The following is a 13,088-nucleotide window of genomic DNA, read 5'->3' as shown; positions in this document are numbered from 1 at the left end:
CTCCAGTCACCATATTTCCTGAAGATGGAGGCACAGACTAAGCTCTTGGAAATGAGTGGCTCTAGGTGGCCTGCACAGGACTTGGGCCTTTTTTCAGCCAATGCACAAGGCAATGAAACAAATGGCCACTTTAGGCAACAGTTCTGCTGCCAGAGGTTCTGGGGTTCTTAGGGCAGCACATGTTGAGCTGTGCTTGCTGTAGTGAACTCCTAAATGTCAAACGTTTAAGTGAGCCTAACATCGAGACTACAGTTCAGACTCCTTGCTAGACTGCGTCTGTCTCTTCTCAATGTCTCCTTTTCTTCAAGGCCATGATAGGAACATGCCACCAGATTTGTCAGATTGCGAGCTTACTCAGTGAGACACATTGGAAAGCCAAACAAACAGGCCTGCGGGGTTTCCGTAGTGTAGTGGTTATCACGTTCGCCTCACACGCTGAAAGGTCCCCGGTCCGAAACCGGGCGGAAACATGGGTCTTTGCTTCTTTGGTCACAAGGGAATTGATGTTCACTGTTTAGACAACTCTGCTTGTCCAGCGTTTTCTCTCTTTTACTTGCATCCCTATTGAGAAATAAGTCTCTTGGTTTTGTCTTCGGTAGATTGTGCGCTAGCCAAACAAAGGACATCAAAGAGCTTGTCAACAAGAAGATCGGAACCTTCAGAGGTGGCAACAGGATTAGAAGTGAGAAGAGTGCAAGAGGAAAAGTTGACTTGAGTGAAGGTGGCCAATGAAAGATACAGCAGGAAGCTGAACGTGCAGCAGAAGAGCACGAGCGAGGTTTGGTGAAGCATGAAGACCATGCGCAGATGAGATCAGCCAAGACAAGAGGAGTGGAATTTACTGGGCCACTAACTTGCTCTTTAACTGACTAGACTCTCATGCTAGCGTGTGCTAATGCTAATGTACCCATGGAGCAAAGTGCTAGAAAGCCAAATGAGGTTCCACTGAGACTTGAACTCAGATCGCTGGATTCAGAGTCCAGAGTGCTAACCATTACACCATGGAACCCTGCCTGAAGCAGAGAAAAGCTCTGTGTCAAACAGGCATAAAAGTGTAGTAGTGTAGTTCCTGGTAAACTGATGGGGATTTCTACACGGCCAGCCAAATTTTACCTGTCATACCTGCTGCGAATCCCAGCTTGACATGACCACGGTGGCCCTTCAGAGGTCCTCGTTAGTATAGTGGACAGTATCTCCGCCTGTCACGTGGAAGACCGGGGTTCGATTCCCCGACGGGGAGTGAGCAGTCTCCTTCGCTGCTCAGCCTTTTACCTGGAATGACCACGCACACGTTAATCGCACACCAGATCCTAGTCAATCTAATAATCTAGTCCTATAATGGGCTTGAAGAAACATGAATTCCACCTGTGCGCTCACAAGTCAAAAAGGTCTTCTCGGAAAGAGCTCCCATGAGAAGAGTTGCTAGTCCAAGAGAACTCTGCTTGTCCAGCGTTTCCTCTGTTTTACTTGCGTCCCTACTGACAAATAAGTCTCTTGGTTTTGTCTTCTGTAGATTGTGTGCTTGCCAAACAAAGGACATCAAAGAGCTTGTTAACAACAAGATCAGCTCCCATGAGAACAGATGCTATCTCGAGATCACAATTTGCATTGTCAATATAGCCATAAGTGGGGAATGCTTGAAAAATGACACAAATGGGAGTTCCTCCTTCTCACTAGTCCTACATGATCTGTCATCAAAGTCCACAAATGTAAGAAAGCATTAAAATGCTCCTTTAATGACTACAGGGTATGCCAGCGCCGTTTCCGTAGTGTAGTGGTTATCACGTTCGCCTAACACGCGAAAGGTCCCTGGTCGAAACCAGGCGGAAACATGCTTCTTTGCTTATGCGTCCTGATATAAAAGTGTCTGACTGCAGGCACTGCTTGAACTTGTGGGGTTCTACTGCTGTTTGGGACACAGACGAGAGAAAGTACTCAAATCTGGTACAGGCCTCTGACATTTGTAACCTTTGGATGCTGGTCTTGCTAAGAGTTCTCTATGGCCCAAATTTCAACAGAATTCACACAAATCAACACATCTCCAGTCACCATATTTCCTGAAGATGGAGGCACAGACTAAGCTCTTGGAAATGAGTGGCTCTAGGTGGCCTGCACAGGACTTGGGCCTTTTTCAGCCAATGCACAAGGCAATGAAACAAATGGCCACTTTAGGCAACAGTTCTGCTGCCAGAGGTTCTGGGGTTCTTAGGGCAGCACATGTTGAGCTGTGCTTGCTGTAGTGAACTCCTAAATGTCAAACGTTTAAGTGAGCCTAACATCGAGACTACAGTTCAGACTCCTTGCTAGACTGCGTCTGTCTCTTCTCAATGTCTCCTTTTCTTCAAGGCCATGATAGGAACATGCCACCAGATTTGTCAGATTGCGAGCTTACTCAGTGAGACACATTGGAAAGCCAAACAAACAGGCCTGCGGGGTTTCCGTAGTGTAGTGGTTATCACGTTCGCCTTACACGCTGAAAGGTCCCCGGTCCGAAACCGGGCGGAAACATGGGTCTTTTGCTTCTTTGGTCACAAGGGAATTGATGTTCACTGTTTAGACAACTCTGCTTGTCCAGCGTTTTCTCTTTTACTTGCATCCCTATTGAGAAATAAGTCTCTTGGTTTTGTCTTCGGTAGATTGTGCGCTAGCCAAACAAAGGACATCAAAGAGCTTGTCAACAAGAAGATCGGGGCCTTCAGAGGTGGCAACAGGATTAGAAGTGAGAAGAGTGCAAGAGGAAAAGTTGACTTGAGTCAAGGTGGCCAATGAAAGATACAGCAGGAAGCAGAAAGTGCAGCAGAAGAGCACGAGCGAGGTTTGGTGCAGCATGAAGACCATGCGCAGATGAGATCAGCCAAGACAAGAGGAGTGGAATTTACTGGGCCACTAACTTGCTCTTTAACTGACTAGACTCTTATGCTAGTGTGTGCTAATGCTAATGTACCCGTGGAGCAAAGTGCTAGAAAGCCAAATGAGGTTCCACTGAGACTTGAACTCAGATCGCTGGATTCAGAGTCCAGAGTGCTAACCATTACACCATGGAACCCTGCCTGAAGCAGAGAAAAGCTCTGTGTCAAACAGGCATAAAAGTGTAGTAGTGTAGTTCCTGGTAAACTGATGGGGATTTCTACACGGCCAGCCAAATTTTACCTGTCATACCTGCAGCGAATCCCAGCTTGAGCGTGACCACAGTGGCCCTTCAGAGGTCCTCGTTAGTATAGTGGACAGTATCTCCGCCTGTCACGTGGAAGACCGGGGTTCGATTCCCCCGACGGGAGTGAGCAGTCTCCTTCGCTGCTCAGCATTTTACCTGGAATGACCACGCACACGTTAATCGCGCACCAGATCCTAGTCAATCTAATAATCTAGTCCTATAATGGGCTTGAAGAAACATGAATTCCACCTGTGCGCTCACAAGTCAAACAGGTCTTCTCGGAAAGAGCTCCCATGAGAAGAGTTGCTAGTCCAAGAGAACTCTGCTTGTCCAGCGTTTCCTCTGTTTTACTTGCGTCCCTACTGACAAATAAGTCTCTTGGTTTTGTCTTCTGTAGATTGTGTGCTTGCCAAACAAAGGACATCAAAGAGCTTGTTAACAACAAGATCAGCTCCCATGAGAACAGATGCTATCTCGAGATCACAATTTGCATTGTCAATATAGCCATAAGTGGGGAATGCTTGAAAAATGACACAAATGGGAGTTCCTCCTTCTCACTAGTCCTACATGATCTGTCATCAAAGTCCACAAATGTAAGAAAGCATTAAAATGCTCCTTTAATGACTACAGGGTATGCCAGCGCCGTTTCCGTAGTGTAGTGGTTATCACGTTAAGCCTAACACGCGAAAGGTCCCTGGTCGAAACCAGGCGGAAACATGCTTCTTTGCTTATGCGTCCTGATATAAAAGTGTCTGACTGCAGGCACTGCTTGAACTTGTGGGGTTCTACTGCTGTTTGGGACACAGACGAGAGAAAGTACTCAAATCTGGTACAGGCCTCTGACATTTGTAACCTTTGGATGCTGGTCTTGCTAAGAGTTCTCTATGGCCCAAATTTCAACAGAATTCACACAAATCAACACATCTCCAGTCACCATATTTCCTGAAGATGGAGGCACAGACTAAGCTCTTGGAAATGAGTGGCTCTAGGTGGCCTGCACAGGACTTGGGCTTTTTTCAGCCAATGCACAAGGCAATGAAACAAATGGCCACTTTAGGCAACAGTTCTGCTGCCAGAGGTTCTGGGGTTCTTAGGGCAGCACATGTTGAGCTGTGCTTGCTGTAGTGAACTCCTAAATGTCAAACGTTTAAGTGAGCCTAACATCGAGACTACAGTTCAGACTCCTTGCTAGACTGCGTCTGTCTCTTCTCAATGTCTCCTTTTCTTCAAGGCCATGATAGGAACATGCCACCAGATTTGTCAGATTGCGAGCTTACTCAGTGAGACACATTGGAAAGCCAAACAAACAGGCCTGCGGGGTTTCCGTAGAGTAGTGGTTATCACGTTCGCCTTTACACGCGAAAGGTCCCGGTCCGAAACCGGGCGGAAACATGGGTCTTTTGCTTCTTTGGTCACAAGGGAATTGATGTTCACTGTTTAGACAACTCTGCTTGTCCAGCGTTTTCTCTTTTTACTTGCATCCCTATTGAGAAATAAGTCTCTTGGTTTTGTCTTCGGTAGATTGTGCGCTAGCCAAACAAAGGACATCAAAGAGCTTGTCAACAAGAAGATCGGGGCCTTCAGAGGTGGCAACAGGATTAGAAGTGAGAAGAGTGCAAGAGGAAAAGTTGACTTGAGTCAAGGTGGCCAATGAAAGATACAGCAGGAAGCAGAAAGTGCAGCAGAAGAGCACGAGCGAGGTTTGGTGCAGCATGAAGACCATGCGCAGATGAGATCAGCCAAGACAAGAGGAGTGGAATTTACTGGGCCACTAACTTGCTCTTTAACTGACTAGACTCTTATGCTAGTGTGTGCTAATGCTAATGTACCCGTGGAGCAAAGTGCTAGAAAGCCAAATGAGGTTCCACTGAGACTTGAACTCAGATCGCTGGATTCAGAGTCCAGAGTGCTAACCATTACACCATGGAACCCTGCCTGAAGCAGAGAAAAGCTCTGTGTCAAACAGGCATAAAAGTGTAGTAGTGTAGTTCCTGGTAAACTGATGGGGATTTCTACACGGCCAGCCAAATTTTACCTGTCATACCTGCAGCGAATCCCAGCTTGACGTGACCACAGTGGCCCTTCAGAGGTCCTCGTTAGTATAGTGGACAGTATCTCCGCCTGTCACGTGGAAGACCGGGGTTCGATTCCCCGACGGGGAGTGAGCAGTCTCCTTCGCTGCTCAGCATTTTACCTGGAATGACCACGCACACGTTAATCGCGCACCAGATCCTAGTCAATCTAATAATCTAGTCCTATAATGGGCTTGAAGAAACATGAATTCCACCTGTGCGCTCACAAGTCAAACAGGTCTTCTCGGAAAGAGCTCCCATGAGAAGAGTTGCTAGTCCAAGAGAACTCTGCTTGTCCAGCGTTTCCTCTGTTTTACTTGCGTCCCTACTGACAAATAAGTCTCTTGGTTTTGTCTTCTGTAGATTGTGTGCTTGCCAAACAAAGGACATCAAAGAGCTTGTTAACAACAAGATCAGCTCCCATGAGAACAGATGCTATCTCGAGATCACAATTTGCATTGTCAATATAGCCATAAGTGGGGAATGCTTGAAAAATGACACAAATGGGAGTTCCTCCTTCTCACTAGTCCTACATGATCTGTCATCAAAGTCCACAAATGTAAGAAAGCATTAAAATGCTCCTTTAATGACTACAGGGTATGCCAGCGCCGTTTCCGTAGTGTAGTGGTTATCACGTTCGCCTAACACGCGAAAGGTCCCTGGTCCGAAACCAGGCGGAAACATGCTTCTTTGCTTATGCGTCCTGATATAAAAGTGTCTGACTGCAGGCACTGCTTGAACTTGTGGGGTTCTACTGCTGTTTGGGACACAGACGAGAGAAAGTACTCAAATCTGGTACAGGCCTCTGACATTTGTAACCTTTGGATGCTGGTCTTGCTAAGAGTTCTCTATGGCCCAAATTTCAACAGAATTCACACAAATCAACACATCTCCAGTCACCATATTTCCTGAAGATGGAGGCACAGACTAAGCTCTTGGAAATGAGTGGCTCTAGGTGGCCTGCACAGGACTTGGGCCTTTTTCAGCCAATGCACAAGGCAATGAAACAAATGGCCACTTTAGGCAACAGTTCTGCTGCCAGAGGTTCTGGGGTTCTTAGGGCAGCACATGTTGAGCTGTGCTTGCTGTAGTGAACTCCTAAATGTCAAACGTTTAAGTGAGCCTAACATCGAGACTACAGTTCAGACTCCTTGCTAGACTGCGTCTGTCTCTTCTCAATGTCTCCTTTTCTTCAAGGCCATGATAGGAACATGCCACCAGATTTGTCAGATTGCGAGCTTACTCAGTGAGACACATTGGAAAGCTAAACAAACAGGCCTGCGGGGTTTCCGTAGTGTAGTGGTTATCACGTTCGCCTCACACGCGAAAGGTCCCCGGTCCGAAACCGGGCGGAAACATGGGTCTTTTGCTTCTTTGGTCACAAGGGAATTGATGTTCACTGTTTAGACAACTCTGCTTGTCCAGCGTTTTTCTTTTTACTTGCATCCCTATTGAGAAATAAGTCTCTTGGTTTTGTCTTGGTAGATTGTGCGCTAGCCAAACAAAGGACATCAAAGAGCTTGTCAACAAGAAGATCGGAACCTTCAGAGGTGGCAACAGGATTAGAAGTGAGAAGAGTGCAAGAGGAAAAGTTGACTTGAGTGAAGGTGGCCAATGAAAGATACAGCAGGAAGCTGAACGTGCAGCAGAAGAGCACGAGCGAGGTTTGGTGCAGCATGAAGACCATGCGCAGATGAGATCAGCCAAGACAAGAGGAGTGGAATTTACTGGGCCACTAACTTGCTCTTTAACTGACTAGACTCTCATGCTAGCGTGTGCTAATGCTAATGTACCCATGGAGCAAAGTGCTAGAAAGCCAAATGAGGTTCCACTGAGACTTGAACTCAGATCGCTGGATTCAGAGTCCAGAGTGCTAACCATTACACCATGGAACCCTGCCTGAAGCAGAGAAAAGCTCTGTGTCAAACAGGCATAAAAGTGTAGTAGTGTAGTTCCTGGTAAACTGATGGGGATTTCTACACGGCCAGCCAAATTTTACCTGTCATACCTGCTGCGAATCCCAGCTTGACGTGACCACAGTGGCCCTTCAGAGGTCCTCGTTAGTATAGTGGACAGTATCTCCGCCTGTCACGCGGAAGACCGGGGTTTGATTCCCCGACGGGGAGTGAGCAGTCTCCTTCGCTGCTCAGCCTTTTACCTGGAATGACCACGCACACGTTAATCGCACACCAGATCCTAGTCAATCTAATAATCTAGTCCTATAATGGGCTTGAAGAAACATGAATTCCACCCTGTGCTCACAAGTCAAAAAGGTCTTCTCGGAAAGAGCTCCCATGAGAAGAGTTGCTAGTCCAAGAGAACTCTGCTTGTCCAGCGTTTCCTCTGTTTTACTTGCGTCCCTACTGACAAATAAGTCTCTTGGTTTTGTCTTCTGTAGATTGTGTGCTTGCCAAACAAAGGACATCAAAGAGCTTGTTAACAACAAGATCAGCTCCCATGAGAACAGATGCTATCTCGAGATCACAATTTGCATTGTCAATATAGCCATAAGTGGGGAATGCTTGAAAAATGACACAAATGGGAGTTCCCTCCTTCTCACTAGTCCTACATGATCTGTCATCAAAGTCCACAAATGTAAGAAAGCATTAAAATGCTCCTTTAATGACTACAGGGTATGCCAGCGCCGCTTCCGTAGTGTAGTGGTTATCACGTTAGCCTAACACGCGAAAGGTCCCTGGTCCGAAACCAGGCGGAAACATGCTTCTTTGCTTATGCGTCCTGATATAAAGTGTCTGACTGCAGGCACTGCTTGAACTTGTGGGGTTCTACTGCTGTTTGGGACACAGACGAGAGAAAGTACTCAAATCTGGTACAGGCCTCTGACATTTGTAACCTTTGGATGCTGGTCTTGCTAAGAGTTCTCTATGGCCCAAATTTCAACAGAATTCACACAAATCAACACATCTCCAGTCACCATATTTCCTGAAGATGGAGGCACAGACTAAGCTCTTGGAAATGAGTGGCTCTAGGTGGCCTGCACAGGACTTGGGCCTTTTTTCAGCCAATGCACAAGGCAATGAAACAAATGGCCACTTTAGGCAACAGTTCTGCTGCCAGAGGTTCTGGGGTTCTTAGGGCAGCACATGTTGAGCTGTGCTTGCTGTAGTGAACTCCTAAATGTCAAACGTTTAAGTGAGCCTAACATCGAGACTACAGTTCAGACTCCTTGCTAGACTGCGTCTGTCTCTTCTCAATGTCTCCTTTTCTTCAAGGCCATGATAGGAACATGCCACCAGATTTGTCAGATTGCGAGCTTACTCAGTGAGACACATTGGAAAGCCAAACAAACAGGCCTGCGGGGTTTCCGTAGTGTAGTGGTTATCACGTTCGCCTTACACGCGAAAGGTCCCCGGTCCGAAACCGGCGGAAACATGGGTCTTTTGCTTCTTTGGTCACAAGGGAATTGATGTTCACTGTTTAGACAACTCTGCTTGTCCAGCGTTTTTCTTTTTACTTGCATCCCTATTGAGAAATAAGTCTCTTGGTTTTGTCTTGGTAGATTGTGCGCTAGCCAAACAAAGGACATCAAAGAGCTTGTCAACAAGAAGATCGGGGCCTTCAGAGGTGGCAACAGGATTAGAAGTGAGAAGAGTGCAAGAGGAAAAGTTGACTTGAGTCAAGGTGGCCAATGAAAGATACAGCAGGAAGCAGAAAGTGCAGCAGAAGAGCACGAGCGAGGTTTGGTGCAGCATGAAGACCATGCGCAGATGAGATCAGCCAAGACAAGAGGAGTGGAATTTACTGGGCCACTAACTTGCTCTTTAACTGACTAGACTCTTATGCTAGCGTGTGCTAATGCTAATGTACCCGTGGAGCAAAGTGCTAGAAAGCCAAATGAGGTTCCACTGAGACTTGAACTCAGATCGCTGGATTCAGAGTCCAGAGTGCTAACCATTACACCATGGAACCCTGCCTGAAGCAGAGAAAAGCTCTGTGTCAAACAGGCATAAAAGTGTAGTAGTGTAGTTCCTGGTAAACTGATGGGGATTTCTACACGGCCAGCCAAATTTTACCTGTCATACCTGCAGCGAATCCCAGCTTGAGCGTGACCACGGTGGCCCTTCAGAGGTCCTCGTTAGTATAGTGGACAGTATCTCCGCCTGTCACGTGGAAGACCGGGGTTCGATTCCCCGACGGGAGTGAGCAGTCTCCTTCGCTGCTCAGCATTTTACCTGGAATGACCACGCACACGTTAATCGCGCACCAGATCCTAGTCAATCTAATAATCTAGTCCTATAATGGGCTTGAAGAAACATGAATTCCACCTGTGCGCTCACAAGTCAAACAGGTCTTCTCGGAAAGAGCTCGCATGAGAAGAGTTGCTAGTCCAAGAGAACTCTGCTTGTCCAGCGTTTCCTCTGTTTTACTTGCGTCCCTACTGACAAATAAGTCTCTTGGTTTTGTCTTCTGTAGATTGTGTGCTTGCCAAACAAAGGACATCAAAGAGCTTGTTAACAACAAGATCAGCTCCCATGAGAACAGATGCTATCTCGAGATCACAATTTGCATTGTCAATATAGCCATAAGTGGGGGAATGCTTGAAAAATGACACAAATGGGAGTTCCTCCTTCTCACTAGTCCTACATGATCTGTCATCAAAGTCCACAAATGTAAGAAAGCATTAAAATGCTCCTTTAATGACTACAGGGTATGCCAGCGCCGTTTCCGTAGTGTAGTGGTTATCACGTTCGCCTAACACGCGAAAGGTCCCTGGTCCGAAACCAGGCGGAAACATGCTTCTTTGCTTATGCGTCCTGATATAAAAGTGTCTGACTGCAGGCACTGCTTGAACTTGTGGGGTTCTACTGCTGTTTGGGACACAGACGAGAGAAAGTACTCAAATCTGGTACAGGCCTCTGACATTTGTAACCTTTGGATGCTGGTCTTGCTAAGAGTTCTCTATGGCCCAAATTTCAACAGAATTCACACAAATCAACACATCTCCAGTCACCATATTTCCTGAAGATGGAGGCACAGACTAAGCTCTTGAAATGAGTGGCTCTAGGTGGCCTGCACAGGACTTGGGCCTTTTTTCAGCCAATGCACAAGGCAATGAAACAAATGGCCACTTTAGGCAACAGTTCTGCTGCCAGAGGTTCTGGGGTTCTTAGGGCAGCACATGTTGAGCTGTGCTTGCTGTAGTGAACTCCTAAATGTCAAACGTTTAAGTGAGCCTAACATCGAGACTACAGTTCAGACTCCTTGCTAGACTGCGTCTGTCTCTTCTCAATCAATGTCTCCTTTTCTTCAAGGCCATGATAGGAACATGCCACCAGATTTGTCAGATTGCGAGCTTACTCAGTGAGACACATTGGAAAGCCAAACAAACAGGCCTGCGGGGTTTCCGTAGTGTAGTGGTTATCACGTTCGCCTTACACGCGAAAGGTCCCCGGTCCGAAACCGGGCGGAAACATGGGTCTTTGCTTCTTTGGTCACAAGGGAATTGATGTTCACTGTTTAGACAACTCTGCTTGTCCAGCGTTTTCTCTTTTTACTTGCATCCCTATTGAGAAATAAGTCTCTTGGTTTTGTCTTGGTAGATTGTGCGCTAGCCAAACAAAGGACATCAAAGAGCTTGTCAACAAGAAGATCGGGGCCTTCAGAGGTGGCAACAGGATTAGAAGTGAGAAGAGTGCAAGAGGAAAAGTTGACTTGAGTCAAGGTGGCCAATGAAAGATACAGCAGGAAGCTGAACGTGCAGCAGAAGAGCACGAGCGAGGTTTGTGCAGCATGAAGACCATGCGCAGATGAGATCAGCCAAGACAAGAGGAGTGGAATTTACTGGGCCACTAACTTGCTCTTTAACTGACTAGACTCTCATGCTAGCGTGTGCTAATGCTAATGCACCTGTGGAGCAAAGTGCTAGAAAGCCAAATGAGGTTCCACTGAGACTTGAACTCAGATCGCTGGATTCAGAGTCCAGAGTGCTAACCATTACACCATGGAACCCTGCCTGAAGCAGAGAAAAGCTCTGTGTCAAACAGGCATAAAAGTGTAGTAGTGTAGTTCCTGGTAAACTGATGGGATTTCTACACGGCCAGCCAAATTTTACCTGTCATACCTGCTGCGAATCCCAGCTTGAGCGTGACCACAGTGGCCCTTCAGAGGTCCTCGTTAGTATAGTGGACAGTATCTCCGCCTGTCACGCGGAAGACCGGGGTTCGATTCCCGACGGGAGTGAGCAGTCTCCTTTGCTGCTCAGCCTTTTACCTGGAATGACCACGCACACGTTAATCGCACACCAGATCCTAGTCAATCTAATAATCTAGTCCTATAATGGGCTTGAAGAAACATGAATTCCACCTGTGCGCTCACAAGTCAAAAAGGTCTTCTCGGAAAGAGCTCCCATGAGAAGAGTTGCTAGTCCAAGAGAACTCTGCTTGTCCAGCGTTTCCTCTGTTTTACTTGCGTCCCTACTGACAAATAAGTCTCTTGGTTTTGTCTTCTGTAGATTGTGTGCTTGCCAAACAAAGGACATCAAAGAGCTTGTTAACAACAAGATCAGCTCCCATGAGAACAGATGCTATCTCGAGATCACAATTTGCATTGTCAATATAGCCATAAGTGGGGGAATGCTTGAAAAATGACACAAATGGGAGTTCCTCCTTCTCACTAGTCCTACATGATCTGTCATCAAAGTCCACAAATGTAAGAAAGCATTAAAATGCTCCTTTAATGACTACAGGGTATGCCAGCGCCGTTTCCGTAGTGTAGTGGTTATCACGTTCAGCCTAACACGCGAAAGGTCCCTGGTCCGAAACCAGGCGGAAACGTGCTTCTTTGCTTATGCGTCCTGATATAAAAGTGTCTGACTGCAGGCACTGCTTGAACTTGTGGGGTTCTACTGCTGTTTGGGACACAGGCGAGAGAAAGTACTCAAATCTGGTACAGGCCTCTGACATTTGTAACCTTTGGATGCTGGTCTTGCTAAGAGTTCTCTATGGCCCAAATTTCAACAGAATTCACACAAATCAACACATCTCCAGTCACCATATTTCCTGAAGATGGAGGCACAGACTAAGCTCTTGGAAATGAGTGGCTCTAGGTGGCCTGCACAGGACTTGGGCCTTTTTTCAGCCAATGCACAAGGCAATGAAACAAATGGCCACTTTAGGCAACAGTTCTGCTGCCAGAGGTTCTGGGGTTCTTAGGGCAGCACATGTTGAGCTGTGCTTGCTGTAGTGAACTCCTAAATGTCAAACGTTTAAGTGAGCCTAACATCGAGACTACAGTTCAGACTCCTTGCTAGACTGCGTCTGTCTCTTCTCAATGTCTCCTTTTCTTCAAGGCCATGATAGGAACATGCCACCAGATTTGTCAGATTGCGAGCTTACTCAGTGAGACACATTGGAAAGCCAAACAAACAGGCCTGCGGGGTTTCCGTAGTGTAGTGGTTATCACGTTCGCCTTACACGCGAAAGGTCCCCGGTCCGAAACCGGGCGGAAACATGGGTCTTTTGCTTCTTTGGTCACAAGGGAATTGATGTTCACTGTTTAGACAACTCTGCTTGTCCAGCGTTTTTCTTTTTACTTGCATCCCTATTGAGAAATAAGTCTCTTGGTTTTGTCTTGGTAGATTGTGCGCTAGCCAAACAAAGGACATCAAAGAGCTTGTCAACAAGAAGATCGGAACCTTCAGAGGTGGCAACAGGATTAGAAGTGAGAAGAGTGCAAGAGGAAAAGTTGACTTGAGTCAAGGTGGCCAATGAAAGATACAGCAGGAAGCGGAAAGTGCAGCAGAAGAGCACGAGCGAGGTTTGGTGCAGCATGAAGACCATGCGCAGATGAGATCAGCCAAGACAAGAGGAGTGGAATTTACTGGGCCACTAACTTGCTCTTTA

General features: G+C 46.8%; 18 non-coding genes across 18 annotated transcripts; 12 read left to right on the top strand and 6 right to left on the bottom strand.

Annotated features, from left to right (window-relative positions):
- The first annotated feature begins 396 nt into the window (after window positions 1–396).
- trnav-cac lies at window positions 397–470 on the top strand. Its single transcript has one exon. It is a non-coding gene; the product is annotated as a tRNA-Val (tRNA).
- A 467-nt stretch (window positions 471–937) lies between these two features.
- trnaq-cug lies at window positions 938–1,009 on the bottom strand. Its single transcript has one exon. It is a non-coding gene; the product is annotated as a tRNA-Gln (tRNA).
- Window positions 1,010–1,168: 159 nt separating this feature from the next.
- On the top strand, window positions 1,169–1,240 carry trnad-guc. The gene has a single exon. It is a non-coding gene; the product is annotated as a tRNA-Asp (tRNA).
- Window positions 1,241–1,760: 520 nt separating this feature from the next.
- On the top strand, window positions 1,761–1,832 carry trnav-aac. The gene has a single exon. It is a non-coding gene; the product is annotated as a tRNA-Val (tRNA).
- A 602-nt stretch (window positions 1,833–2,434) lies between these two features.
- On the top strand, window positions 2,435–2,508 carry trnav-uac. Its single transcript has one exon. It is a non-coding gene; the product is annotated as a tRNA-Val (tRNA).
- A 466-nt stretch (window positions 2,509–2,974) lies between these two features.
- Window positions 2,975–3,046, bottom strand: trnaq-cug. Its single transcript has one exon. It is a non-coding gene; the product is annotated as a tRNA-Gln (tRNA).
- A 1,967-nt stretch (window positions 3,047–5,013) lies between these two features.
- On the bottom strand, window positions 5,014–5,085 carry trnaq-cug. Its single transcript has one exon. It is a non-coding gene; the product is annotated as a tRNA-Gln (tRNA).
- Window positions 5,086–5,244: 159 nt separating this feature from the next.
- On the top strand, window positions 5,245–5,316 carry trnad-guc. Its single transcript has one exon. It is a non-coding gene; the product is annotated as a tRNA-Asp (tRNA).
- A 520-nt stretch (window positions 5,317–5,836) lies between these two features.
- trnav-aac lies at window positions 5,837–5,909 on the top strand. Its single transcript has one exon. It is a non-coding gene; the product is annotated as a tRNA-Val (tRNA).
- A 602-nt stretch (window positions 5,910–6,511) lies between these two features.
- Window positions 6,512–6,584, top strand: trnav-cac. Its single transcript has one exon. It is a non-coding gene; the product is annotated as a tRNA-Val (tRNA).
- A 465-nt stretch (window positions 6,585–7,049) lies between these two features.
- On the bottom strand, window positions 7,050–7,121 carry trnaq-cug. Its single transcript has one exon. It is a non-coding gene; the product is annotated as a tRNA-Gln (tRNA).
- A 159-nt stretch (window positions 7,122–7,280) lies between these two features.
- On the top strand, window positions 7,281–7,352 carry trnad-guc. The gene has a single exon. It is a non-coding gene; the product is annotated as a tRNA-Asp (tRNA).
- A 1,195-nt stretch (window positions 7,353–8,547) lies between these two features.
- Window positions 8,548–8,619, top strand: trnav-uac. Its single transcript has one exon. It is a non-coding gene; the product is annotated as a tRNA-Val (tRNA).
- Window positions 8,620–9,084: 465 nt separating this feature from the next.
- Window positions 9,085–9,156, bottom strand: trnaq-cug. The gene has a single exon. It is a non-coding gene; the product is annotated as a tRNA-Gln (tRNA).
- Window positions 9,157–9,908: 752 nt separating this feature from the next.
- On the top strand, window positions 9,909–9,981 carry trnav-aac. Its single transcript has one exon. It is a non-coding gene; the product is annotated as a tRNA-Val (tRNA).
- Window positions 9,982–10,587: 606 nt separating this feature from the next.
- trnav-uac lies at window positions 10,588–10,660 on the top strand. Its single transcript has one exon. It is a non-coding gene; the product is annotated as a tRNA-Val (tRNA).
- Window positions 10,661–11,124: 464 nt separating this feature from the next.
- trnaq-cug lies at window positions 11,125–11,196 on the bottom strand. The gene has a single exon. It is a non-coding gene; the product is annotated as a tRNA-Gln (tRNA).
- Window positions 11,197–12,623: 1,427 nt separating this feature from the next.
- On the top strand, window positions 12,624–12,696 carry trnav-uac. The gene has a single exon. It is a non-coding gene; the product is annotated as a tRNA-Val (tRNA).
- The last annotated feature ends 392 nt before the right edge of the window (window positions 12,697–13,088 follow it).

This window comes from Oreochromis aureus, linkage group 8 (assembly GCF_013358895.1).
Source record: "Oreochromis aureus strain Israel breed Guangdong linkage group 8, ZZ_aureus, whole genome shotgun sequence".
NCBI classification, from domain to species: Eukaryota; Metazoa; Chordata; class Actinopteri; order Cichliformes; family Cichlidae; genus Oreochromis; species Oreochromis aureus.
This window is presented reverse-complemented; position numbering and strand designations above follow the sequence as displayed.